The 15000-nt window shown below is 40.9% G+C and overlaps 2 long non-coding RNA genes across 3 annotated transcripts in view; both read right to left on the reverse strand.

The window, feature by feature from the left end:
• Positions 1-2220: 2220 nt before the first annotated feature.
• LOC147007666 (uncharacterized) lies at positions 2221-5052 on the reverse strand. Its single transcript, XR_015053990.1, has 3 exons — positions 3502-5052; positions 3211-3405; positions 2221-3114 (listed from the first exon to the last, which is right to left on the reverse strand). It is a non-coding gene; the product is annotated as an uncharacterized LOC147007666 (long non-coding RNA).
• Positions 5053-6829: 1777 nt separating this feature from the next.
• Positions 6830-15000, reverse strand: part of LOC147007667 (uncharacterized) — a 10573-nt gene continuing 2402 nt past the window's right edge. Inside the window, exons 1-3 of one of the 2 annotated variants that reach the window (XR_015053991.1) lie at positions 12465-15000; positions 12027-12180; positions 6830-7366 (exon numbers count right to left, since the gene is read on the reverse strand). The exon at positions 12465-15000 is cut by the window's right edge and continues 624 nt beyond it. This is a non-coding gene — a long non-coding RNA (uncharacterized LOC147007667). The remainder of the gene's footprint in view (positions 7367-12026; positions 12181-12464) is intronic. The other variant, XR_015053992.1, reaches the window with a different exon arrangement.

The following is a 15000-nucleotide window of genomic DNA, read 5'->3' on the forward strand; positions in this document are numbered from 1 at the left end:
TAATATTCTATGGGGTGTAAACGATTCAAGGATAGTAAGGGATGAGGAAGGAGTTGAAGAAGAGAGGGAAGAGGAGGAAAAGGAGAAGGAGGAGAGGGAGAAGAAAGAGAAGGAGGAAAAGGAGAAGAGAGAGAAGGAGGAAAGAGAGAATAGAGAGAGGGAGGAAAGAGAGAAGAGAGAGAGGGAGAAGAAAGAGAAGGAGGAAAAGGAGAAGAGAGAGAAGGAGGAAAGAGAGAAGAGAGAGAGGGAGGAAAGAGAGAGAATGAATAAATATCAAAATATGGAAACCAGTGAGATTCAAAAAAGATTGGTGGTATTACAGAAAATAACTCAACCCACCGAGGAGGAAAACAAAGAATTGACAAGTCTATTTGCAATATTTTCTTCAAGACTATTGACATCGTCAAGCTATTCATTTTAATTCAAGTTTTTTCTTAAATAAATGGAGGAGAGAGTGAAGGCATTTCTAAGGATTCTTTATGTTTTAAAAATTAAGATTCAAATGTGCATGTTGGAAACTAAAAAGGTTTTTGCACTCTGCAGGAATTTTTCTCATAAATAAATGAGTTATTGTCTCAAATGTAAAAAGAAAACTAATACTAAAAATATTTCATATATTAAAAGTAAAAATAACAGGGTTATACAAAAAGGTATATGTTCGGTGTGTGGTTCAAAAAAAAAATCAATTTATCTCCAAACACAAACTCGGAGGAGATATACAAAAGTTTTTATCAGGAAGTAAATTTACAACTACTGGAATACCAGGGGAATTACATCTTCCAGGGTATTCTTTTTGTGGTCCAGGCACAAACTTGGATAAAAGATTAGATGAGGCAGACAATCCTAAATCCTGGAGTAAACCAATCAATAGAGTTGATGAAGTGTGCATGAGACACGATATTGATTATGGGAATACCACAACGTTGGAAGAAAAGCATGAAGCCGATAGAGAAATGTTGTATAATTTGTCTCTGATACAAAATCCAACCTTGAGAGAAAAAGTTGATAGGTTCATCGTGAAGAAGATGATTAGTGCTAAATTGAAACTTGGACTTGGAAATTCAAAAAACTTATAGGCTCTAATGATGCCATTAAGACTGAAGAGCAATTAGCTGATGAATTACATAAACCAATATTCACAAAGTTTCAGAGAAGGAAAGTTTATTCCAAGGAAGTTGATTATATCTGGTCTGCTGATTTGATTGAACTCAATAATGATAAGGGGTACAAGTATGCTTTAACCGTTATTGATTTGAGGAGTAGATATGCGTGGGTTGTCCCTTTAAAAAACAAAACAGGTAATACTCTTATGTTAGCTTTTCAACAGATATTTAATAAAAGTAAGAGAAAACCTAAAAAATTGTGGACTGATGAGGGTAGAGAGTTTTATAACAAGACATTTATGAATTTTCTAAAAAATAACAGTATTACATTATACAGTACCTTTAATGAAGGGAAGGCAGTTGTTGTTGAACGTTTTAATCGTACCTTAAAAGAGAGACTATATAAAAAATTCACACAACTCGGTTCACAACAATGGTCATCTTTTATTCAGGATATTGTGGATAAGTATAATGACACGATTCACACGTCAACAAATATGAAACCATCAGAAACATTTACAAAATTAAAATATGAAAAAGAGATTAATGTCAGAAAACCTAAGTTCAAAGTTGGTGATATCGTAAGAATATATAGGTGGAAATCTCATTTTGAAAAGGGTTTTACTGAACGATGGACGAAAGAACTTTTTAAAATTGTTGATGTAATAGATACAGTTCCTTGGACTTATAAAATATATGATTTGGAAGGGGAAGAGATTTTAGGTTCATTTTATTCACAGGAATTACAAAAGACAAAACTAAGCAGATAATACACCTTTGTGGACACTCGAGGGCCAAGTCCGAGGTGTATAACAGTATATAATGTGTGTCAAGGGGTGGACGTTCTTACATCTGTGAACCCCAAACACAGAATCCTCAACTGAATAGTCAAGGCTTAACTTTTGTTTGTTGATGTGTATGTGTGTGTGTGTGTGTGTGTCCCAACCCTCACATTCAAAATCTCAACCCCAACTCAATCCTCACCCAACACAATGTCTTTTTCAACATGAGATTTCCACATATATATATATATATATATATATATATATATATATATATATATATATATATATATATATATATATATATATATTTTACGTTTTTTTTTTTTTTCCTCTTCTTCCAATTCTGTCTTTTAAGGCTTTCAGGTTTGATGACATAGAAAGAGGGAGTAAGAACTTTCTTGATAGGTTTAAATCCCAAAGAGTGGTGGCATTTCAAGTCTTCAAAATAACCCCAACTTTCCAAGTCTCCAAGGTAGTTATTTAAACCATCAAGGCAGAACTCATTTACTGATTTTTTCAAAATTTGTGAGTCTCCAAGGTAGTTCCCATATTTAGAACCATCTTGGCAGAACCCTTTTCCTGAGTCTCCAAGGTAGTTATTTAAACCATCAAGGCAGAACTCATTTACTGATTTTTTTCAAAATTTGTGAGTCTCCAAGGTAAAACTTGTATTCTGGCACATCAACGTATAACTTGTTCAGTGGGTATTGTCTTGATAACTCACAATGAGTACTATTGCTGTAAAACTCTTTTTCAGGATTTTGCTGGTCTCCAAGGTATAACTCTTTGGTTGGGTCATCAAGGACGAACTCGTTCTGTGGGTCTTGGTCGCTCATAAGGTCTTCAACCAAGCCAACAATTTCGCCCCAAGTTGTAGCAAAAGCAGTATTTTCATTTCGTATTTCAGACACAATTTCCTGTGGGAGAAAATAATAATGTATTAATTAAGTTATTTAATTATTAAATGAGTATGCTTCAATCAAAGTTTGAAAATAGGAAAATAAAAATCTTACCTCAACAGATAAGAGGTTTGAATCCAGTTCATCAACTTGAAGGTTTAGTTCCATACAAGACAGAGAGTTCCAAGGAACACCAAAGTCATCCCACTCAAGGTCTTGCTCGTTATGTAGGTCTTGGTCGCTCACAAGGTCTTCAACCAAGTCAACAATTTCGCCCCAAGTTGTAGCAAAAGCAGTATTTTCATTTCGTATTTCAGACACAATTTCCTGTGAGAGAAAATAATAATGTATTAATTAAGTTATTTAATTATTAAATGAGTATGCTTCAATCAAAGTTTGAAAATAGGAAAATAAAAATCTTACCTCAACAGATAAGAGGTTTGAATCCAGTTCATCAACTTGAAGGTTTAGTTCCATACAAGACAGAGAGTTCCAAGGAACACCAAAGTCATCCCACTCAAGGTCTTGGTCGCTCATAAGGTCTTCAACCAAGCCAACAATTTCGCTCCAAGTTGTAGCAAAAGCAGTATTTTCATTTTGTATTTCAGATACAATTTCCTGTGAGAGAAAATAATAATGTATTAATTAAGTTATTTAATTATTAAATGAGTATGCTTCAATCAAAGTTTGAAAATAGGAAAATAAAAATCTTACCTCAATAGATAAGAGGTTTGAATCCAGTTCATCAACTTGAAGGTTTAGTTCCATACAAGACAGAGAGTTCCAGACAAGCACACAGCACACCATTGCCAGCAAAAACAAATGTTTAAAATGGAGCCTGGGTTTGAAGCTTTTATAGAGAAAGACTGGTGGGTGTGGTTTCCTTTGGAAATTCCCTGGGCAAGCCTAGGCAAGCCTTCATTGGGAAATTTTTCAAAACCATAACATCCTGTAATTTTCTAGTGATTTCTTTGTGAGTCAGAGATGAACTGGAAATGATGTAAGAGTGGGCGGGGCTTAGCAAAAGTAGGCGGGGCTTAGGAAAAGTGGGCGTGGCTTAGAAAAAATACCGTATGAAAAGAGGGCGGAGCTTAGCAAAAGTGGGCGGGGCTTAGGAAAAGTGGGCGTGGCTTAGAAAAAATACCTCATGAAAAGTGGGCGGAGCTTAGCAAAGTGGGCGGGGCTTAGAAAAGTGGGCGTGGCTTAGAAAAAAATACCTTATGAAAAGTGGGCGGAGCTTAGCAAAAGTGGGCGGGGCTTAGGAAAAGTGGGCGTGGCTTAGAAAAATACCTCATGAAAAGTGGGCGGAGCTTAGCAAAGTGGGCGGGGCTTAAAGAAAAGTGGGCGGGGCTTATTGAATACCTTGTGGAAAGTGGGCGGGGCTTAAAGAAAAGTGGGCGGGGATTAACAAAAAAATAACCTGTGGCTCAGGAGGTGGTCAAACAAGAGCATTAAGAGAAGTTTATCATTTCGTAATGGCACAAAAGGGGTATCTTCAAAAATATAAAGATTCAAATGTTTTGTTTGTCAATATTTTAGATGGGGATTATTGTGCAAGGAAAATTAAACTATTGAAGGAATTTGAGAATGAACAAATCTTTATAGGTTCAATGAGTGAGCTGTTCAACCCCCAGGTGTTCAATTCAATGAGGTTCAACCTCCAAGTTAAAAGGGGAGACAAATAAATATACCTTGGGATAAAAAGGGGGTTTATTTTTAGGGAAAAAAAAAAGGGAATCGCTGAAAATCCCCCATTCATTTACATGGGGAAAAGTGAGCCAGAATCAGTATTCTTACCCTACTCCTGTTAGTTTGACTTCAGTTGTGGAGAAGGTGTGTGAGACATGAATTAAATCTTTTAGAGTTCTATGAAGCAGTTTCTGATCGGGTGGATGATGGAAAGGCAATGGACATCGTATATCTCGACTTGAAGAAGGCATTTGATAAGGTACCACATCGGGGGTTGCTCAGCAGAGTGAGGGCTTGTGGAGTGTCTGGTCAGTTAGCGATTTGGATTACAAACTGACTTCATGATCGGAAGTATAGAGTGGGAGGATGTCAGTAGAGGGGTATCTCAGGGATCAGTACTCGGACCATTACTATTCGTTATTTACATCAACGATTTGGATAATGGGGTGAAGAGCAAGCTTTCCAAATTTGCAGATGATACAAAGCTTGGAGGTACGGTGGATAGCAGAGGGGGTGGTGATCAGATTCACGAAGTATTGATACTTGCATAGATTTGGCAAAAGATTGGAAGATGGAATTTGACTTGGGGTGTTGGGGGATGGGGTAAGGTGTTGGGATGGGAAGAACAATGAAAACAGAGATTACAGGATGCAAGAGGTCATTTTGGAGCATGTCACACAGGAGAAGGATCTGGGGGTGGTAATAGATCTGGGAGGTGAGCAGGCAGCACAATGCCAGGCAGCTACAGGTAAAGTAGATCGGGTTTTAGGTTGTAGTTGGAGGGGGATCATTTACAAATCAAAAGAGGTGTTGTTAACATTGTACAGGAATTTGGTGAGGGCCACATGTAGAATCTTGTGTGCAGTTCTGGTCACCACGACAGTGGATAAGTTTAAAATTAGAATTACATAAGTCGCTGAAAGTTATGGAGATAGAGGGGTAGAGGGATGTTGACAGGACTTTTCGGAATTTTGAGCACTGATGGGTGATTGTGTGCATGTGTACGGAGTGCTGTTGGTGGGGGTCTCATTAAGGGGTGTTGTCTGGTTGATGGTGTGTTTTTGTGTTTTAACCAAGCCCATGCCCCCTCCCCTGAGGGAAAAAACACAAAAACTTCAATAAATCACAAAAACACTTTATTTAAAAACAATTTTTAAAAACTTTGCATTTTCTTATTAACCTCCGCCATCGAAGATCGGAGGTTACTGTTTTCACCCCTTTCTTTTTGTTTGTTTGTGAACAGATTTCGACGAAACCTGGTGGGGGGATAAGGTATGGTCCAAGGATCATGCCATGAGATGTTGGACTTGGAACAAAATCCAATATGGCCGCAATGGCGGCCATTTTGAAAAAATATTTGAATTTTTTTTTTTGCATTTCTGCATGTTTTTAGTGATTTCCAATCCCCCCCCCCCCAAAAAAAAAATTGAGAAAAAAATTTTTTGCAACTTTTTTTCAAAAAAATTTCGATTTTTTTTTTTTTGCATTTCTACATGTTATATGTGATTTCCAACAAAAAACATGCCAAAATTATAATTGCAGCTGATTTTGGAACTTCGGGTGGATATACCCACGTAAAATCAATTTCTGTCTCAAGGAATCGAGTAATGACGAATGAATTGAGTGTGTAAAAGGGAAAGTTGCAAATTATAACTCTGTGAGCACTGTTGACATCAAATTGAATGAATAGGATATCAGGTTCACTTGAGTGACCCAGCAGTATTGGCGGCGGAGGTTTTGCACTCGACTGAGTGCTCCCCCTCCAGTTTGGATCTTGTGTTGATAAATTAGTGTGGTGTTGATGTGGTGCATGCGTGATGGGGGATTGGTCTCCACCTGTCTCCCATTTCCTTGTATGACTTCATCATCACACATACTTGCACCAAGTTTGATTTAAATCCTTCAGTTGTTCTCAAGTTTCACATTTTTACCCGACATGACCTCTGACCTTTGACATCTTGATGCCAAAATCTAATCATTTCATCTTTGCATCATAATATATATACACTTGTACCAAGTTTGGTCACATTCCCATCACTGTTTGATAAGTTTGTGCAGTAAAATAATGTTTACCTTTTGGGACATCTGACCTTTGAACCCTTGCCCCATCATCTTATCAGTTTATCATGACATCATTATGCATACTTGCACCAAGTTTGACTTTAATCCCTTCAACCATTATTAAGTTATCACGATTATGAAAATCATTGACGGACGAATGGAACAATGGACGGACCGACGGATGAAAATTCAATTTATCTGCGACTTCGTCGGCGGAGGCATAAAAATGAATTTCACGAAAATCTTGAAATGAGGTCGAACATGGTGTTGTACCTCCCGTTACAAACTTTTTAAGAACTAAGAAATATCTGTTTGCTGTTGTAGTTTCATCCCATCTGGACTGCGCTGCAAGGACTGCCAATCAGGTCTGGAAAACCGAGTCGAAGGAAATTAATACAGAGTACTCTGAGGAAACTGAAAAACCGGGCAGAGTTATCCTCCCTCCGTCCCTCTTCCTTCACCAACAGATGGTTCATCTCACCATCCCAACCCCAACACACTTCACTCATACCAGTTCACTGCACGTGAACCATCTATCATGTGTTAGTACCGTACTCTTCCAGGCTATTTGACTTGAATTTTCATGTTCTTGAACAATTGCAATGAAACACAACAAAACCAAAAAATATTTTGCAATCAAATTTATTTTCCACGTTTATTTCACATTTGACAATACAGATAAAAACAGAGGATGTAATAAACATGTCATCGTCATCATCATCAATCAGCTCGTGGATTCCAAACTGGAAGCCTGCGTCCCTCAATGAAGCTTCTCACAATGACTGGACCCCGCCAGAGACGTTGAAGAGAATAGATGTTGAAGAATTGTCTGTTCAAGGTGACAGTGGGGACATAGGGGATTATGAGTTAGATCGAGTTTTTAAAAACATATAGTCAAGGCTCATGCAAGAACTAGTGCACTGAACATATCAGGACATAACAGGCCAAAATGAACAGCAGAGGGGGAAACACCAACAGTGTAGTTGAAAGAAGATGGAGGGAGACTTGAACAAACAATGGGTGTGAGGAGGAATGGGGGGCAGGAAAGGACACATGGGGTGAACATGATGGACACAGAAGGAAAAACTGTAAATTGAGAGTTTATGTGTCAAACAGAAAAAGTAAAAACTCGAGTGTGTTGATTTCATAAATTGCAGGTGCGTCTTTTTGTATTTGGGAGGAGGTGGGTAATTGAACAAGTGGTGACGTAGGTGTTCTGGTGTCTGGGGGGCATCAATGAAATGTGTCCCTCTGACATCAAGGTGGTGTTGGAGGGGAAGCATTTTTGTTTGTGTGTGAAGTTTGTCTGTGTCTGTGAGTTGGGCAGAGGCTGTGATGATTCTGAATGTGTTGTTGAGTGTAAAGCAAACTTAATTGCCAGGGAGAGAGTTTGAGACCCAAGTTTGTTGTGCAAAATAATCTTATCACAAACACGGAGAACGAGTGTCTGGTTATTGCATCAAAAGCTTTCATTGTTCCGCTGATGGTTCTTCTTCTCGACATGTCCTCACACCACATGCTTCCATGCTTAAACACGTGCCTTGGCTGATTCGTTGAGAGCTGTCATTTCACTCAAGGTACACTTTTGTTTGAGCAACCAGCAGCATAACTGGTGTGACATGGTCTGGGGATCCCCTTGGCAGTCGTAAATCTCAGATCATTGCTGTATCCCCATTTTTATTTGGGGATACCTTGCAGTGTTCCACGACAGCATGCTGGCAGTTATGACATCACCATTCTTGCCAGGACTCGGTTGGCCCTGCTGGCATGCATTATTTGGGCTGCGGCATCAATCTGGCGGTATCATCAACCAACAGGATTTCGTGCCTCATTTGGATCCGTGTGGAAGCAGGGTCCAAATTGAGTGGTTGTGTGGTGGTGAGGAAACTCTTTCTCGACTTCTCATCTGCACCGCAATGGCAACTCATTGGATAGAGACTCATGACAAGAGGACAAGAGCAGTGATCTGTAATGTTGATGGTTCAGCATCCCACTTTGAATAACACAGTTTGTGCAATTACCCAGTTGCTTTCACTTTGTCGATGTGCTTCTTGTATATCAATGAGCGGTCAAAAATGAACTCAAGATACACTGTGGTTGGGGTGGTGATTAAGCCAAGTGCCATTCCATGAGATTAAGAGTTGATGTTTTGTCTCATGAGTCCTCAAAAGGAATGTGTATACTTGGATGTGGGTAAGGTTGGCACTCAGGTGGGTTTATTAAGAGAAGAACGTCAGTCCAGCTGGTGCCCTTGGTAATACAAACTCAATATGGTGGACTGTGGTGCACAGGTCATCTGCATGAATGAAACTCATTGTGTCCAGGTACACAGGTTGACTGTTTGTGTATACGTTGTGAAGGGTTTTAGTCACCACCATCAACTGCACTTCACACAAAGTTCCACAAAGAATCGTCGGTTTTCATGCATGGTTTGTACGAGTTCATTGAAGTGAAGATAATTGGTCATCTTGTAGAAATGATCTTTCATGACTAAAGCCAGTCTGTTCATCAATAGGATGTTGTTCAGCAGATGTTAAAAGGTGGTGGAGAATCAGCTGTTCAAAGAGCTCATACATGTGGTACAACAAGGAGATGGGTCCAAAACTCATCGTGAGCAAAGTGGAATCGTGAAGCAACATTAAAGTGGTTGCCTCATCTGCATGTCCTTGTGGAAATGTAAATTATCCCAATGGTATATTGTGTATCTTGTCTGTGTATATTACCATTGCAAGTTATGTGAATGAAAAAGCCAAGTTATTCACTTTTCTCAGTAAAATAGTTGAACCTTCTCAGTGTACGATAAAATATGGACAAGTTATTCAAACATTCAGTGTGGAATCAGAGAAGTTCCACACATTGTTAAACCATTGTGCTCTGTGGATGAGTAAGTGAAGGAGAAATGCAGAGGGAGAACTTGTTGGGTAAATGTACCATGATATGATTATGATGCAGTTTTCCCACAATGATTCAGACCCTTACCAAATTTGGAGTATTTTGAATCGTGTTATTTGAGGAATGAGTTTTTTTTTTCTGGCTTAAATTTCAGAAGAATGACAAACAGCTGAAAGAATCACTGCCAGAGACATTTCAAGAAATACATTGTTTTGGGGGTATTTTATTGATAGATTTCCAAAAAGGTCATGTCCAGAATTACTCATACCCTTGCTTAGATCAGTTCAAAGCCACTTCAGTAATCAATGGGAAAGCCTCTGTTTGTGATTACAGCCTCCAAACGGTTTTTATACTTGCTCACAAGGTTTTTGCCTGTCTCTGCAGGGATTTTGGCCCACTCCTCCTTCGTGAAGGTCTCCAGGTCTTTGAGGTTGGAAGGCTTTCTTGCCATCACTCTGGTCTTGAGCTCGCTCCACAGATTCTCGATTGGGTTTCGGTCCAGACTTTGGCTTGGCCACTCTAGAACGTCTACATCGTTATCCCGGAACCATTTCTTGACTGACTTGCCGGTGTGTTTTGGATCATTGTCCTGCTGATACGTCCAATGCTCCCCGAGGTGAAGTTTCTCTGCGGACTGTTTGATGTTTTCCTCAAGGATCTTGATGTGCTGTTACTTTTTCATAATGCCATCCACTTTGACGAGATTGCCGGGCCCACTGGCTGAGAAACATCCCCAAAGCATTATGCTCCCGCCTCCATGCTTGATGGTCGGGACTGTGTTCTTAGGGTTGTATGCTTCACCTTTCTTTCGCCAAACGAAAGCAACATCTTTGTGCCCGAAAATCTCCATTTTCGTCTCATCCTACCGCAGAACTGAGGACCAAAAGCTTGGTTTTTTGTCCAGGTGAGCTTTTGCAAAGGCGAGACGAGCCTTTCTGTGCCTGAGATGGAGGAGTGAAGTCTTTCTTGGTCGGCGTCCATGGAGAACCCCCTTGTGCAACGTCCGCTGGAGTGTCTGCCTTGATATCTTGGTCCCAAACTCGCCAAGGTTGTTCAGGAGAGCCTTAATACTGATCCGTGGATTGTTGTTGGCGTCTCGCCACACTTTTCTTGCGAGACGCGGCGACACCTTTGGCTTCCGATCACATCCTTCAATGTATTTTATAGTGTGGAACTCCTTGTACTTCCTAATTATGCATTGTATGGTGGCAAATGGCACTCAGAACTGCTTCGAAATAGCATTGTTGCCTTTCCCCTCCTTGTAAGCATTCACAATGCACAACCGAAGGTCCTCACTGACTTTTTTCTTCTTCGTCATGCTGACAATGACCTGAGAATGATTGCATCAGCTCCCCTTAATTTGTAGTCTCAAAGGAGAGTGTTGTTCCTTCACATTCCTCACTGAACATTCAATCGACCACATTTGTATTGCATTCAGATTGTCTGCACACATCTTGGAATAATTGCATAACATTATAAAGAATCTTAGGAATATCAAAAGCATATGCATTATCACAAACATTGGCCTCGATTCTGAGACTTGGTGAGGGTATGAATAGAATAATTTTGGACAGGCATAAAAACAGAAATCTTAACATTTCCATTGTTATGCTAATCATGTTGAGCCAAAATACATGTGGATTTGTACATGCCAACTAAATGTCCTTGGGTGAAGTCAAAGTTCCACCACTCCAGCTTGTAGGTACGAGATAAATGCAAAACTCTCAGATTTTTCAGAGGGTATGAATAATTTTGGCCTTAACTGTATGTGATTGTTGAGATCTTCCACAATCAACTGGGATTTCATGTCTATCTCCTCCTTTGACTAATTCCTTGACAAACATGATAATGTCCTTTGACAAGCATGACAATGATAATGTAGAATCACAATGATAGACAACAAAATACAAGAAATACCTTGTATCCACGAACATGACACAGAGGACGAAAAAGTGTTGTTTCTTCATCAATGAAGAATTTTACAAAGTTGTATTCAACAATTAATTATTCATGAACAAATTAGGGGATAACAAGTATTCAAGTGACAACGAAGAAATAACAAGGAGATGAGTAATCAAGCAAATACTTAATTCGTTAATGAAATATTTTTGTGTTCAATGACATGCTTGATAACTTGAATTAAACAGCAGTTAACACTGTAGAGAGACGGTCACCAGCAACACTGTACGTCCACACTCATCGTATCCCCAAGGAATTTAAGGCAAATTTCACATCACTGGCAAAGACCCCATTTGAACGAACGGGTTAATTCCCCCTTGTGTACGATGTCTATGGGTACTGGTTTCCACCCGGTGACACGAGACAACACACTTGTTATCAACAGTATCGAAGCAGCTGTTACACTCACACAAATACACGAGAAACAATGCAGGGCTGTGAGACGAGACAAACACAGCAACTGAGCTTGGACGAGGTGTCCTCACTTCCCAGGGTACTCTGGCAACGTCATAACGATGGCAACGCCTTCATCACTCAAGGTGGTTTTTCCTGAGGAGGAATTTCATGCCAACCGATGGGGATTGTCTGTGCTCTTGTCCTTTTAAATACTGAATGTCAAGCAAGGAAGCAGCACAAACCATTTTTAAAGTCTTTGCGATGACTCCTCATGTTAAAGAGACTTGCAAAATGGCGAATGCAATTCCCTGCTTTGAAGGAGCGTCAACGTCGGGACTCGCCAGTCTGTTCGTGAAAGACTTGGGCCAAAGATTACCCCTGGCCAATCCACGATATCTGTGGGAATAAATTTGGCCGTAAATGAAAAAGAATGAGGACGACAGGAAAAATTTGTCAGAAAGGAAGACAACAGTGAAAAGGTGAAACGAGAAGAATAAAGGAAAGATAAAATAAAAACATCCACTAATCATCCAAAAAATATGAATTCTGAATCCCAATGAATTAACAACCAAATGTGTGATGTAAACAATCTGAAATCACAGAAAGCAGATGATTCAGGATGTTTCATCATTCAATGATTCCTCTCATCTGTGAGATTATGAACGAAGTGGAAAACTCACCTCACATGACAGAAAGTCTCGCTCCTCAAACCCATCTTCACTGTCCAGTTCACCTTACGCACACCCCTCCTTCACCCTCATCACCTTGATCTCACGTGTGTCTGAAGAGATTAGACAGAGGTTAGGAAAGAGAAAAATCAGGAATAACAGTGAGATCGACGGAGGTTTGTGGTTGCACAACTCGATGAAGTGAAATCTTGTTTGAAAACCCAATAATATCCTCTCCGCCATAAAAAAAAAACAAACTGAACACGTGATTATTGTTGATGTGATTTATTTATGTGAAGTTATGGGACACAGATGAGGTGCAAACTTTTGACAGAGATAAGTTCTGATTAATTATGTCCATTTCATTGTGACCTAATCACGCCACGCCACGTTGTGGCAAATACTTTCCCCTGAGGATCCAACGTGGAAGGAACAATTTCAATACCGGTTACATCCACTTCTGGCAGCAATCGCTGCATTGAGATCCAGTGAGTGTGTTTACAGTGTGTACTGTACTCTGGGTAGTTTGAAACCGATTGTACCGATGGGTCAAGTGAATGCATCAGTGCTGAGCGGGAGCCATTGTCCAGGGACATCAATTTCTTTCCACACCTCTTCTTCATTTAATGGCTTGATAACATCTCCTGACCAGATGTCATAAACATTTCCTCTTCTCATGTTGAAGAGCCATGTAAAATGAATCATGGAACACTCTGTTTTGAAGGTGTTAATGATGTGATTCTTCTCGTTTTCTGACAGATGTGGCATTGGAATGAATTATTAAAGAATGTAATGAGTGTGTTTTTTGGATGATCCACACGCTGGTGTCTTGGAAATACTTTCAAATTTGCTCACAATGTGTCATCTCACCTCCAAAAACTTGAGGGTGCATGAGACACACGAGCTGAATGATCATTGCCTGAGGCAATTACGTCACGTAGAAATTTCACAAAGGTGTTCTGCACATCCCTCGTGTCAAAAAGGCCCTTGGAATGAATGCTGGAACAATCCTTCAACAAGTACGTCATCAGTTCTACACGTGCGGGTTTTTTTATTGTGGAGAAGAAATCGACAAAATGTCATCATAATCACTCTCTCTCCCTCGTAGCAAACAGGTAAACATAAAATCCTCAAATAACTCTCTTCCCGGCTCTGTGGGCAGAGTTCATGTTATACTTTCTTCATCTTTTCGATCAAGTCCAAAAAGGGAGACACGTCCCATCACCACCATGAGTTTTGTGAATGTTCTCCATCGAGTCTTCACCTCTCAACTCACGGACCATTATTGGAATAATTTGATGATCGGTGGACATTGCAGTTTCTGGCTGGCAAACTGGAAGAGAAGAGACTTCATCTCCAGTCACCAAAATAAATTTTCCTGGCTTTGCTTTTTGATGAAACAAGGTGCATCGCCTACGTGCAGGGGTGAGGTTCCCTCCGCCGACCGTGAGCTCGTCCAATCGACGGCGGCCGGCCCGACAGCCGACCCGAGATCGCCCCTCCCCGCAACAATGGTGGATGGAGAATAGGGTGCCCCCTGTTGTTCCATCTGGGTTCTCAGACATGGGAAATGTTTGGAAAAATGTCAGACTCATGGATCCGAAGGTAAAATGGACTCGGTGAAAACTTACACATGTGGTCACATGAAAATTTGACGACTCAGGACGAGTCTGCAAAAAGGGAGGGGGTGGTGTTACGAATCTGGAAGCCTTGTGCACACAGACAGACAGCAGTCCCTTCGCTTAGTTATTTTGATAAGTGTGTGTTTATCGTGAGGGCTCCCGACCTGTCTCTCCTGGGAATTAGATGTGTGCTGCGAATTACTTTTTTAGTCAGGGTTTTCTTTTATTTTTACATCGACGATAACAACACACCTTAACCTCGCTTCCTCGACCAGGCGCCATTGCGCACGTGGCCAGAGATGAGGATGTGGGCGGAGCCACGAACTCCTCTGCTCGGGACTCCACCCAGAAGAGTGGGAGTTGCCCCGCCTACCGTGGGCCTGTCCAATGGAGGACGGCCAGGGAATCGCGCGATGAGTCCGAACAATGAGGAGGCGAGTATCCAGAAAGAAGAGGCCACTCCCTCCTGCGAAGAAAGTGTGGTGGTCTGGACCAGCGAGAAGAGATAGATGGGACGGCGCGGTGTCCGCAGCTGCTGGTCTCCTGTCGCTGCTTCTGATCGCAGCTCTCGCGCGTGGTCTGGACCTCTGATTGCTGCTCGAGTGCGTGGTCTGGTTCTCTGGTCTGCTGGATGCTGGTCTGGCCTCATCTCGTCGCTGGTCTGCGCCTGGCTGCCCTGGTCCGTTCTTTGCCAACTGGTGCTCTGGGAAGGTGTGGACGTCCAGCCACGCGCTCGTGGCCAGGTCGCCAGCCATCCTGACTCCCAGCCAAACTATCCTCCGTGGCTGGAGAGCCGAATAAAGACCATTGAGGTCCATTTATTTTGGGATGCGTGCGTGTGTCCTCTGGGCCTTTCTTGAAGTTGCAACTGGTTAAGTGCTTTCGCTGAAAATTATTTGCATCCTTTGCAGTTAGTTTCACTCTGC

The sequence above is a fragment of the Eptatretus burgeri genome, unplaced genomic scaffold (assembly GCF_056783735.1).
Source record: "Eptatretus burgeri isolate ZD-2024b unplaced genomic scaffold, Ebu_testis_v1 Ebu_testis_scaffold_53, whole genome shotgun sequence".
NCBI lineage: Eukaryota > Metazoa > Chordata > Myxini > Myxiniformes > Myxinidae > Eptatretus > Eptatretus burgeri.